Source organism: Pan paniscus, chromosome 12 (genome assembly GCF_029289425.2).
Source record: "Pan paniscus chromosome 12, NHGRI_mPanPan1-v2.0_pri, whole genome shotgun sequence".
NCBI lineage: Eukaryota > Metazoa > Chordata > Mammalia > Primates > Hominidae > Pan > Pan paniscus.
In genome coordinates, this window is record NC_073261.2 from 126,245,350 (window position 1) to 126,257,642 (window position 12,293).

Below are 12,293 nucleotides of genomic sequence, written 5' to 3' on the forward strand. Positions count from 1 at the left end.
TCTCAGCCTTCATAGAAATGAAAAGAATTAGAGGCCTTGCTCTGGATGAGGCTTTGGCTGAAGGGAGTGTTGTGGCTGGTTTGATCTTCTGTCCAGGCCACTCAAACTTTCCCCATAGCAGTAATCCGGCTGTTTTGCTTTCTTGCCGCTCATGTATTCACTGGAGTAGCACTCTCAATCTCTTTCAGGAACTTTTCCTTGCACTCACAACTTAGCTAACTGGTGCAAGAAGCCCAGCTGTGAACCTATCTTGGCTTTTGACCTGCCTTCCTCACTAAGCTTAATCATTTCTAGCTTATGATTTAAAGTGACAGACATGAGACTCTTCCTTCCACCGAAATATTTAGAGGTCATTGCAGGGTTATCAATTGGCCTAATCTTAGGCTGGGTGTGGTAGCTCATGCCTGTAACCCCAGCACTTTGGGAGGCATAGGCGGGTGGATTGCTTGAAGTCAGGAGTTCGAAACCAGCCTGGCCAACATAGTGAAACCCTGTCTCTACTAAAAATACAAAAATTGGTTGGGCAGGGTGGTACATGCCTGTAATCCCAGCTACTCGGGAGGCTGATGTAGGAGAATCACTTGAACCTGGGAGTTGGAGGTTGCAGTGAGCCAAGATTGTGCCACTGCACTCTATCCTGGATGACAGAGCAAGACTCAGTCAAAAAAAAGAAAAAGAAAAAGAAAAGAAAAATGACCTAATCTTAATATTGCTGTGTCTGTGGGAATCAGGAGGCCTGAAGAAAGGGGAGAGAGACAAGGAAATGGTTATTCATTGGAGCAATCAGAACACACAACATTTATCAGTTAAATTCGCAATCTTATATGGGCATAGTTCATTGTGCCCCAAAACAGTTACAATAGTAACATCAAAGATTACTGATCATAGATCACCATAACACACATAATAAAAATGAAAACGTTTGAAATATGGCAAGAATTCCCAAAATGTGACACAGAGATGTGAAGCGAGCACATGCTGTGGACAAATGGTGCTGATGGACTCACGGGAGGCAGGGTGGCCACAAGCCCTTGATTTGTTAAAAGGACACTGTCTGTGAAGCACAATAAGGCAACATGTGGGAAACGGTGAGCACCTGTCGTACGTCAGCACGGCAAGGAAGGTTAACGCCTAACGAGGGCATGTCATGTCCCACTCAGGAGCCCAGCGTCAATGTGCAGACAGCAGGAACCAGGAGATCCTCAGGCCACTGCACATCTTCTGAAAGGCTTTGAAAAGGATCAAAGGCCATAATAGCTGCCATATTATTGTGGTAATTCGTTCATAGATGGGGAAAAAAGGTAGATATAAAATGAATATTTTCTGAGCAGCTAAGAGGATATGGGTGGTGACAATGTACACAGTGATGGAGGTTTTATTTATTTATTTATTTATGTCTTTCATGAGGTTGACTTTTTTTATTACACTTTAAGTTCTGGGGTACATGTGCACAACGTGCAGGTTTGTTACATAGGTGTACATGTGCCATGTTGGTTTCCTGCACCCATCAACTCATCATTTACATTAGGTATTTCTCCTAATGTTATCCCTCCCCCAGCCTCCCACCACCCCCCAACAGGCCCCAGTGTGTGATGTTCCCCTCCCTGTGTCCATGTGTTCTCATTGTTCAACTCCCACTTATGAGTGAGAACATGCGGTGAGTGAGAACATGAGGTGTGTGGTTTTCTGTCCTTGTGATAGTTTGCTGAGAATGATGGTTTCCAGCTTCATCCATGTTCCTGCAAAGGACATGAACTCATCCTTTTTTATGGCTGCATAATATTCCATGGTGTATATGTGCCACATTTTCTTTATGCAGTCTATTATTGATGGACATTTGGGTTGGTTTCAAGTCTTTGCTATTGTCAATAGTGTCACAATAAACATACATGTGCATGTGTCTTTATAGTAGCATGATTTATAATCATTTGGGTATATACCTAGTAATGGGATTGCTGGGTCAAATGGTATTTCTAGTTCCAGATCCTTGAGGAATCGCCACACTGTCTTCCATAATGGTTGAATAATTTACACTCCCACCAACAGTGTAAAAGCGTTCCTATTTTTCCACATCCTCTCCAGCGTCTGTTGCTTCCTGACTTTTTAATGATCACCATTCTAACTGGCATGAGATTGTATTTCATTGTGGTTTTGATTTGCATTTCCCTAATGACCAGTGATGATGAGCATTTATTCATATGTCTGTTGGCTGCATAAATGTCTTCTTTTGAGAAGTGTCTGTTCATATCCTTTGCCCACTTTTTGATGGGGTTGTTTTTTTCTTGTAAATTTGTTTAAGTTCTTTGTTGATTCTGGATATTAGCCCTTTGTCAGATGAATAGATTGCAAAAATTTTCTCCCATTCTGTAGGTTGCCTGTTCACTCTGCTGATAGTTTCTTTTGCTGTGCAGAAGCTCTTTAGTTTAACTAGTTCCCATTTGTCTATTTTGGCTTTTGTTGCCATTGCTTTTCATGTTTTAGTCATGAAGTCTTTGCCCATGCCTATAAACTGAATGGTATTGCCTAGGTTTTCTTCTAAGGTTTTTATGGTTTTAGGTCTTACATTTAAGTCTTTAATCCATCTTGAGTTAATTTTTGTATAAGGTGTAAGGAAGGGGTCCAGTTTCCGTTTTCTACATATGGCTAGCTAGTTTCCCCAGCACCATTTATTAAATAGGGAATCCTTTTCCCTATTTAATAAATCCTTTTCCTATTGCTTGTTTTTGTCAGGTTTGTCAAAGATCAGATGGTTGTAGATGTGTGGTGTTATTTCTGAGGCCTCTGTTCTGTTCCATTGGTCTATATATCTGTTTTGGTACCAGTACCAAAACTGTTGGTACCAGTACCATACTGTTGTGGTTACTGTAGCCTTGTAGTATAGTTTGAAGTCAGGTAACATGATGCCTCCAGCTTTGTTCTTTTTGCTTAGGATTGTCTTGCCTATGTGGGCTCCTTTTTGGTTCCATATGAAATTTAAATTAGTTTTTTCCAATTCTTTGAAGAAAGTCAATGGTAGCTTGGTGAGGATAGCACTGAATCTATAAATTACTTTGGGCAGTATGGCTATTTTCATGATATTGATTCTTTCTAACATAACATGAGCATGAAATATTCTTCCATTTGTTTGTGTCCTCTTTTTGTTGTTGTTGAGCAATGGTTTGTAGTTCTCCTTGAAGAGGTCCTTCACATCCCTTGTAAGTTGGATTCCTAGGTATTTTATTCTCTTTGTGCCAGTTGTGAATGGGAGTTCACTCATGATTCGGCTCTCTGTTTGTCTGTTATTGATGTATAGGAATGCTTGTGATTTTTGCACATTGATTTTGTATCCTGAGACTGCTGAAGTTGCTATCGGCTTAAGGAGATTTTGGGCTAAGACTATGGGGTTTTCTAAATATACAATCATGTCAATGACAGAAGTTTTAAACCTGCGAGCTGGGGGAGGGACTGCGCCGCTGAAAGCCAGGCCCGTTGATGGTGTCGGCACAGCAGAAATACTGCCAATGCTCCCTCAAAACTGTAAAGAAAAGTGAATTTCCATTTGAACATAGATAGAAATACATGAACTACATCTGATGTATTGTATTGATTTCTGTCCATTCAGCAGCACAGCCTGGGAGTCACTACTGATGGGGGCCCCAGATTCTGTGAAAGCAGAGATGACAACTAAATGGGACCCAAATTCCTGAGTCAGAACGAGGGTGGCATATGCATTGTGACACTCTGAATGAAGTTGTAATCGATACTTCACCATGACATGTTCTAAGACAACAAAAACACAAAATGTTACCACATAAACACAGTCCCCGAAACATAGGATTCTTAAAGGAAAACCAGGAGTGTATTTGGTCAAAGTCAACTAAATTATGAACAGTATGAAAAAAATAACATAGCCAGCTGCTTAGTTTATAGAGAACGTTTATATTTACTAATTTATTCAATACTTTAAAAAGACCTACACACTATAAAGAAAGGGAGAGCAGCCCCACTTTGCTCATGAGGAGATTAAAACCCCAGAGCCTCAGGGACTGGCTGTGGCCACAATGAGTGTCGGAGTAGGAATCAAAATCAGCTGCCCTGGCTGGTCGTCTCTGACTCAAAGCCTTTCCTTAACTCTTACACATGACTGGTGGGAGTGTAAACTGGGACAGCCACTAAAAAGCTAAAACTGAGAACAGAGCCTCCATATGATCCAACAATCCTCCTACTGAATATTTATCAAAGGGGAGGGAAATCGCGATATGGAAGGGATGTCTGCACCCCGCGATTATTGCAGCACTATTCACAATAGCCACGATGCGGATTCAATCCAAGCTGACAGCAACAGCAGGTGAATACAGAGGAAATGTGGCTAAATACACACTGGAATACTACTCGGCCTTAAAAAGAAGAAAATCCTGTCATGTGCAACAACATGGATGAACCTGAAGGACATCGTGCTAAGTGAAATAAGACAGACACAAAAAGAAAAACACCGCATGGTCTCACTTATATGTGAAGCTAAAGGAGAGCTCATAGACGTGCTGAATACAACAGTGGTTATGGGAGTGGGGTGCTGGCAGAGGGAGCTTGGTTAACATGAACAAACCTACAATTACAAAGGAAGAAGTTCTGGTCTTCTCATAGGGTGAGTAATGGACTGTATATTTTCAAGCAGCAGAAGAGAGGATTTTGAATGCTGTCAACACAAAGAAATGATAACTGAGATGATGGATATGCTTATTAGACTGATTTGATTATTATACATGGTACACATGCACTGATATGTCCCACTGTACCCCATAAATACAATTATTACATGTCAATTTAAAAAATCCATGGAAACAAAAAGTAGAATGGCTTTTGCCAGAGTTTTGGGGAAGAGAGAAATGATGAGCTAGTGTTTAACGGGTCCAGAGATTCTGGTCAGGATGATGAAAAGTTCTGGAATTGAACAGTGGTTATGATGGTTGTAAAAAATTGTGAATTTACCTAATGCCACAGGGCTGTACTCTTAAAATGGTTAAAATTGTGAGTTTTATGTTACATATGTTTTATCACAATTAAAAACAAAAGAGTACCTGCATTCATTTTGAGACAAAACAAAAGTCTCCTCCTTCACTTTGAAGGTGTCAGCTACCAGCACATAAGGACAAAGAGAAAACCTCAGGGTCATGTTTAAACACATCTGATTTATACTGAGGACAAATTAAAGAAAGTAATTTATGTAATGAAGAGTAAACTTACGGAATTCATTGCCAAAAGAGGAGGTACAGACGTAGACATATTCAAAGACATCTATGAGAAATTGTTCAAACATTTATTGACAGCAGCCTAAGAGAACGTGGAGCACGATAAGGTTTGGAGTCACCCTGAGGTTCACATCACAGCACACAAAGAGCTTTTTGCCCCACTGCCACTGTGCCCTAGTGCATTTCTGAGGACTGGAATAGGGAGCTGGATGGACCTGCAGGTCCTCCCCATGGCACAAACGCTGCACCTTGCACACACCTGGGTCCCTGCCGTGTCCAGCCCTAGCCTGTGCACAGTGAGGAGAGTACACCTGGTTATCAGGATAGAGTCACCTCTAAGACGCTCAGTGCCTAACTGTGCACAGTGAGGAGAGTACCTCTGGTTGTAAACACAAGGTCACCTCGAGATGCCCAGTGCTTTTCCATGGTGAGGGCAGCACTCCTGGTTGTCAGCACAAGGTCACCTCTGAAATGCACAGTGCTTGTACATGTGAGGGTATCACACCTGGTTGTCAGCACTGCATCACCTCTGAGATGCCCTCCCGTTCACATGTGTAGCAATAAAAAAAGTCATTCTCAGCTCCCAGTCAAAGCAGAATAGGGTGTTGTGCTCATATTTAAAGCTTCATTTTGTATTGTATCTGTTTTTAGAAATTGTCTATTTCTTTGTCCACGTAGGCTAAAGTTACATGTTCAATAAGCCAAGTAATAGGAACTTACTTTGCTCACCGCAGTATGTGTGCCTGCTCCTAGAACTATGCTCAGGATGTGGCCGGCACATGGTCAGTTTTTGCTGAATGGAGGAAAGAATTAAATTTTGGAGCCTACACATGGTCCCAAGCTCAAGGCTATGTTTTCAATGGGACTTTTAAATGCTCTTACAGAAATGTTCATACTGGGAATGCCAATGTCAGGATGAAACAGGTGATTTCTAAAAAAGATGATTTTCTTAGGAAGCCAAGACTTTCTCTACTCTCCATCCTCATCTCCATGCCCCAGTTCTGAGCCTCCTCCTTTTTTCGCCTGCATCACTATAAATGTGGCTGCGTCCATGCTGAGGTTTCAGTTCAAATACCTTGATACCTTGTCCTCAGAGATGATTCTACAACCACCTTATCAGACGTAGGTCCCCTTTGCCCTCACCATCTCATCTCTGTCTCAGCATTTGTCTCTCTTCCTTCTTCCCTCTTTCTTCCATGCTCTTTTTATAACTTCCTACTATTTCATATAGTTATCTGTTTGCTGGTGTTTACCTTCTGCAGCAAGCGAACCATGCAGGAGGGACTGTCACACCTGCAACACCTGGTGCAGTGCTGGACACGGGGGACACTTCGCATCTCTCTACTTAGTGACAGCATCTGACGGAAGGAGGGAGGGTCAGAAAGCCCCCTGCTCGCCTGTCTGCCCACGGGGGAGGGTGGGCGGAAGGAGGCAGGACTGGTCTGTCTGCCCACGGCCCCAAACCCTTTTGGTCCATCATCCATAGCTACCTCCATAAAACACAGATCTGATGATGTTGGTCCCTGCTCAAGGCTTGTCAATCATTTACCACTGCCTGCAGTATGAAGTTCAGAGTACTGACAGTGGCATTGAGAACAGCCTCTTGTCCTCTTCTCTCTCCTACACTCTGTTCCAGAAGGGACCCTCACACATTCCAAGCGCACTGTGACCTGGCACCTTGGCTTCTTTACATGTGCATTCCCTGCCCCCTTCATCCATAAACCAGCCTCAAGGGAGTGGCCCCACACCCTACACTCCATCCAGTCTCCAGGAGCACACGACACACGGGACACACTACACCAAACAATGCAGGTTTCTTGTGGACAGAATTTCTCCCCTCTGTCCCTGAGCACCCGAGGACTCAAGCAATGGCTATGGGATGTGTGAGTAAATCAAAGGTTCTCAGCACAAATTCTCCCTTCCTTCCTGGAGGTGCAGACTGTTTCTGTTTGACGTCCATTTCCAAGCATGTCCAACCCATGGCCCATGGGACACATGCAGCCCAGGACAGCTTTGAATGTGCCCAACAGGAATTTGCAAACTTTCTTAAAACATGATATTTCTTTGGTGATTTATTTTTTAGCTTATCAGCTATTGTTAGTGTTAGTGTATTTTACATGTGGCCCAAGACAATTTTTCTTCTTCCAGTGTGGCCCAAGGAAGCCAAAAGGTTGGGCACCCCTGCCTCCAGTTTCTCCCGGGACCAGCAACTGGCCTGCCTTACACTGGTGCTGCCTATCTGCTGTGGTCTCAGCGTCTGTGTCTCTCCAAAGTGCTTGTGCCGAAATCTGATCCCAAGAGTGATGGTGTCAGGAGGTGGGGCCTTTGGGAGGTGATGGGGTCCTGAGGATGGAGCCTCATGAATGTGATTAGTGTCCTTAGAAAAGGGACCCCAGAGAGTCCCCTTGCACCTTCCACCACGTGAGGACTCAGTGAGAAAGTGCCATCTATGAAGAAGGGGGGCCTCGTGAGGATTCAGAGAGAAAGCGCCATCTATGAAGAAGGGGGGCCTCGTGAGGATTCAGTGAGAAAGCGCCATCTATGAGGAAGGGGGGCCTTGTGTGAGGACTCAGTGGGAAAGCGCCATCTATGAGGAAGGCGGGCCTCGTGTGATGACTCAGTAAGAAAGCGCCATCTATGAGGAAGGGGGGCCTCGTGAGGATTCAGTGAGAAAGCGCCATCTATGAGGAAGGGGGGCTTCGTGTGAGGACTCAGTGAGAAAGCGCCATCTATGAGGAAGGGGGCCCTCGTGTGAGGACTCAGTGAGAAAGCGCCATCTATGAGGAAGGGGGGCCTCGTGAGGATTCAGTGAGAAAGCGCCATCTATGAGGAAGGGGGGCTTCGTGTGAGGACTCAGTGAGAAAGCGCCATCTATGAGGAAGGGGGCCCTCGTGTGATGACTCAGTGAGAAAGCGCCATCTATGAGGAAGGCGGGCCCCATGTGAGGACTCAGTGAGAAAGCGCCATCTGTGAGGAAGGGGGGCCTTGTGTGAGGACTCAGTGGGAAAGCGCCATCTATGAGGAAGGGGGGCCTCGAGTGATGACTCAGTGAGGAAGTGCCATCTATGAGGAAGGGGGCCCTCGTGTGAGGACTCAGTGGGAAAGCGCCATCTATGAGGAAGGCGGGCCTCGTGTGAGGACTCAGTGAGAAAGCGCCATCTATGAGGAAGGGGGCCCTCGTGTGAGGACTCAGTGGGAAAGCGCCATCTATGAGGAAGGCGGGCCTCGTGTGAGGACTCAGTAAGAAAGCGCCATCTATGAGGAAGGGGGGCCTCGTGAGGATTCAGTGAGAAAGCGCCATCTGTGAGGAAGGGGGGCTTCGTGTGAGGACTCAGTGAGAAAGCGCCATCTATGAGGAAGGCGGGCCTCGTGTGAGTACTCAGTGGGAAAGCGCCATCTATGAGGAAGGGGGGCCCCACGTGAGGACTCAGTAAGAAAGCGCCATCTATGAGGAAGGGGGGCCTCGAGTGATGACTCAGTGAGAAAGTGCCATCTATGAGGAAGGGGGCCCTCGTGTGAGGACTCAGTGGGAAAGCGCCATCTATGAGGAAGGCGGGCCTCGTGTGAGGACTCAGTAAGAAAGCGCCATCTATGAGGAAGGGGGGCCTCGTGAGGATTCAGTGAGAAAGCGCCATCTATGAGGAAGGGGGGCTTCGTGTGAGGACTCAGTGAGAAAGCGCCATCTGAGGAAGGGGGGCCCCACGTGAGGACTCAGTAAGAAAGTGCCATCTGTGAGGAAGGCGGGCCCCACGTGAGGACTCAGTGAGAAAGCGCCATCTGTGAGGAAGGTGGGCCCCTGTGAGGACTCAAGAGAGAAAGCACCATCTATGAGGAAGGGGAGCTTCACCAAACACCCAGCCTGCCTTGATATTGGACTGCCAGCCTCCAGAACTGTGAGGAATATGCTCCTGTTATTTATAAGCTACCTGTGTATGATATATTGTTCTAGGAGCACACATGGACTAAGACAGTGTCTCAAGCACTCTTTGCCTAATGGACTGCATTATAATAGTGGCAAAAATATCAGAGACAGCAGTCTTGAAATGTCCCCATGGTTTTAAGGAAGGGTCAGGTGAGCAAAATATAGACTGTTCTTATGAATTCGTAGCCCTAGTATATCCTAGCCAACCACACTTATATACCATCCTAACAGCACAGGCACTGGGCCTGGGGCAGCAGCAGGGGCCCTCACCCACAGGTCTGAATCCTACTCCACTGGACTGAGCCCTCGCCCACTGTTCTGAGTGCTGGTCACATGGAAACTTACTAATTCAGGATATTTCAGTCCACTTCTAACTATAGATTTTCTATGCAGCTGTGAACAAGTCACCAAATTCTGATGCCCCAGACATTCTCTAGGATTAGATAATGCTCTCTTTCATGCCATATTGTAAGGGATAAAATACAGGAAAAAAGAGGCCATTATGACAGCAGACACTCTGAAAGGCAGTAATAGCAATAATTGGTCAGTTAAAAGAAATTTAAACTATACTAAAAAGTTAACATACTTTATCGTATTTAATGTTTATAAAACCTCTGAGGTTGTACGTACTCCTGTCATTTCCGACATGAAGAAACTGGGCTCAAAGTTGTCTTGCCCAGGTTCACACAGATGTGAGCAGGAATCAGAACCTGAGCCCATTTCTGTGGCTTTGAAGCCCACATCCTTTGCAGTCCGCTATGCTGCATTCTTGAAAGAAAGTGGAGTTCAGGTGAGGTGACTCTCCATCTGTTCCTCCCACCCTCTTCCTACAGCCCAGTCTTCCCAGCAGATCCAAGAGGTTCTGGGGCCTCCTCCTCGGGAGTTTGCATATGCAGTTCCCTCTATCCAGGAGGCATCCCCATCACCGTGCTTAGCTTATCCTAGAAACAAACAACAACCCACGTTGGTAGGTGGTGCCTTTATGACACTTTGGATGTCTCTGTGATGAACCTAGATCATTGTGTGTGTCACTTCTGATGAGGATATTTGATTTCCTGCAGAAAACAGATGGAATGCAGATATACTGGTGTTGTTACTCAGCATCTATGACTATATTTTGTTGAAATATTGTCATGGATAATATTATTATTTTTCTGATATGCTGATGATTGGTGTGTTCTTTCAAATTTATTCTTACTACTTCCATCAAAAATGTCAGATTGATGCCTCCAAACGGCAAGTAAGCATCACAGTGGTTTCAGAATTTATAACTAAAATCCAGTTTGAAGGAACAACGTAAAGTCCATACTTCCTTTAAGCCTTTCCCCATGAAAAGTCCTCTTTATCTTGGCCTTGGAACAATAAATTTTTTTAAAAAGTAAATCAGCCATGCTATCTTATCCCAACCCTTTAAATAAAACTTTCACCTAATTTCTCTCCTGAACATGCATAGCCGTGTACATCTGCAGATGCAAAAGCGGTGTTGAAGAATGGGAAGGGGTGGATGACCACGTTTTTGGAATCATCATCTTCCTCCCTAGAAGGGGAGAAGTGTTACATAGAATGCTGTACTTCATTGATCTAGAATAAGCTGCAGATATCATGCATACATTATCACTTGTAAGAGTCTATATTTATTACATTTATACTAGGAAAATTAATCCTGTTAGAAAGCTTGTCTTCCTAAATGCTTTAAACACTGTCTAGTACGTGCCTAGCACACTAATAGCATTTTGATAGCTTAAAAAAACAGAATTGGTAAATATTAAACAGTAAGCAATATTTGTTTATAGTACATTATGTTATCCTTTATGAAAGGTGATTTTTTTCTACAATACAAACTTCGTTAGATTGTTAAATGATTGTCATAATGATTGAAAAATATAACAATTCATTTTAAAGCATGTGGTTAACACAGATATTTTAGAAGTCTTCGAAGGCAGCTAATATTCATCTAAAATTAATTATGTACCCTCTGGATGAAGAAAAAATATGATTGCAGTCAAAACATCAGAACTTTAACCTGTTTATGAATTGAAAAAAACAACTCACCCATCTCAGGACCTATATATAGTACTGTTAGGGTAGATTAAATACAGGTTTTTTTCCTCTGCTCGGTTTTCTTCCTATGATCCAACACAGTTTTCTCAAAAAGATAACCAAACTAAATCAAATCTAGAATATAGTTTGTTGCTAATTTTATCTCTTTTCTTTTTGGCTTCCTGCTTGAAAAGCACGGGTTTGAAGGGGTCCACTTACAGATTTTTTTTCAAACGTGGGTCGAAAACACAGCAGCTGGAGGATGCGAAACGCACACAGAGGGAGGGCAACTTTCCGTATTTGCGTGTTCCACAGGCCCCACTGTGAGACGTGAATGTGCCTGGATTTCGGTGTCTGCTGGAACCAGTCCCACGCTATACCAAGGGATGACTGCACACCTATTTCCGATGACTGGAGAACTCCAAGGGGTTCGTCTTGACAATACCATTAACTTAAAAATTCAATAAAGATTAACAAATCTGTGGTACACTCTAAGTTTGTTAGTCTGTAAAAATTGTTTCTATAATATAAAATGAGCAGCACCTAGATAATTTTAGCACAGAACTTTGTAAAAATAAATGAACACATAAATTGTCTGACTCTTAATTGTAAGATCTCATTAATCCAAAGACCAACCAAGCATCAGCTGTGTTGCTGTTGATTATCCACCAAACCTCTACTAAGCTGGGCGGAAGTCTTGGCCCACACTTGGATGGTAGAAAGGGCTCATTCAAGGAATCCATTTGTCCCATTAAAAACTGCAAAATAAAAGAGATAATATTACTTACTAGCAAGGCTTCCTCAGTAGGTAGAATTTGTGTGTGTGTTGGGGGAATTAGATCCTACTGGCATTTTATAGAAGAAATTTACCTTTTGATTTTATAAAATACTATTCTAATAGAGTCTATGTAAATTTAAAATAATACGTGAAATGCGTTTTCTTCCTTTTACCATACAAAGATTTTTTTGAAAAACTGTCTTACACCAAGCTATTTTACAACAGTAAAATCTTCTCATGGTTCTATTTTTCTGGGAACTGCGGTGTCCACCAGCTGCGAGGTGGGCCCGGCAAGCAGGACCGGGAGCAGGGCCGCGGAGGGCCG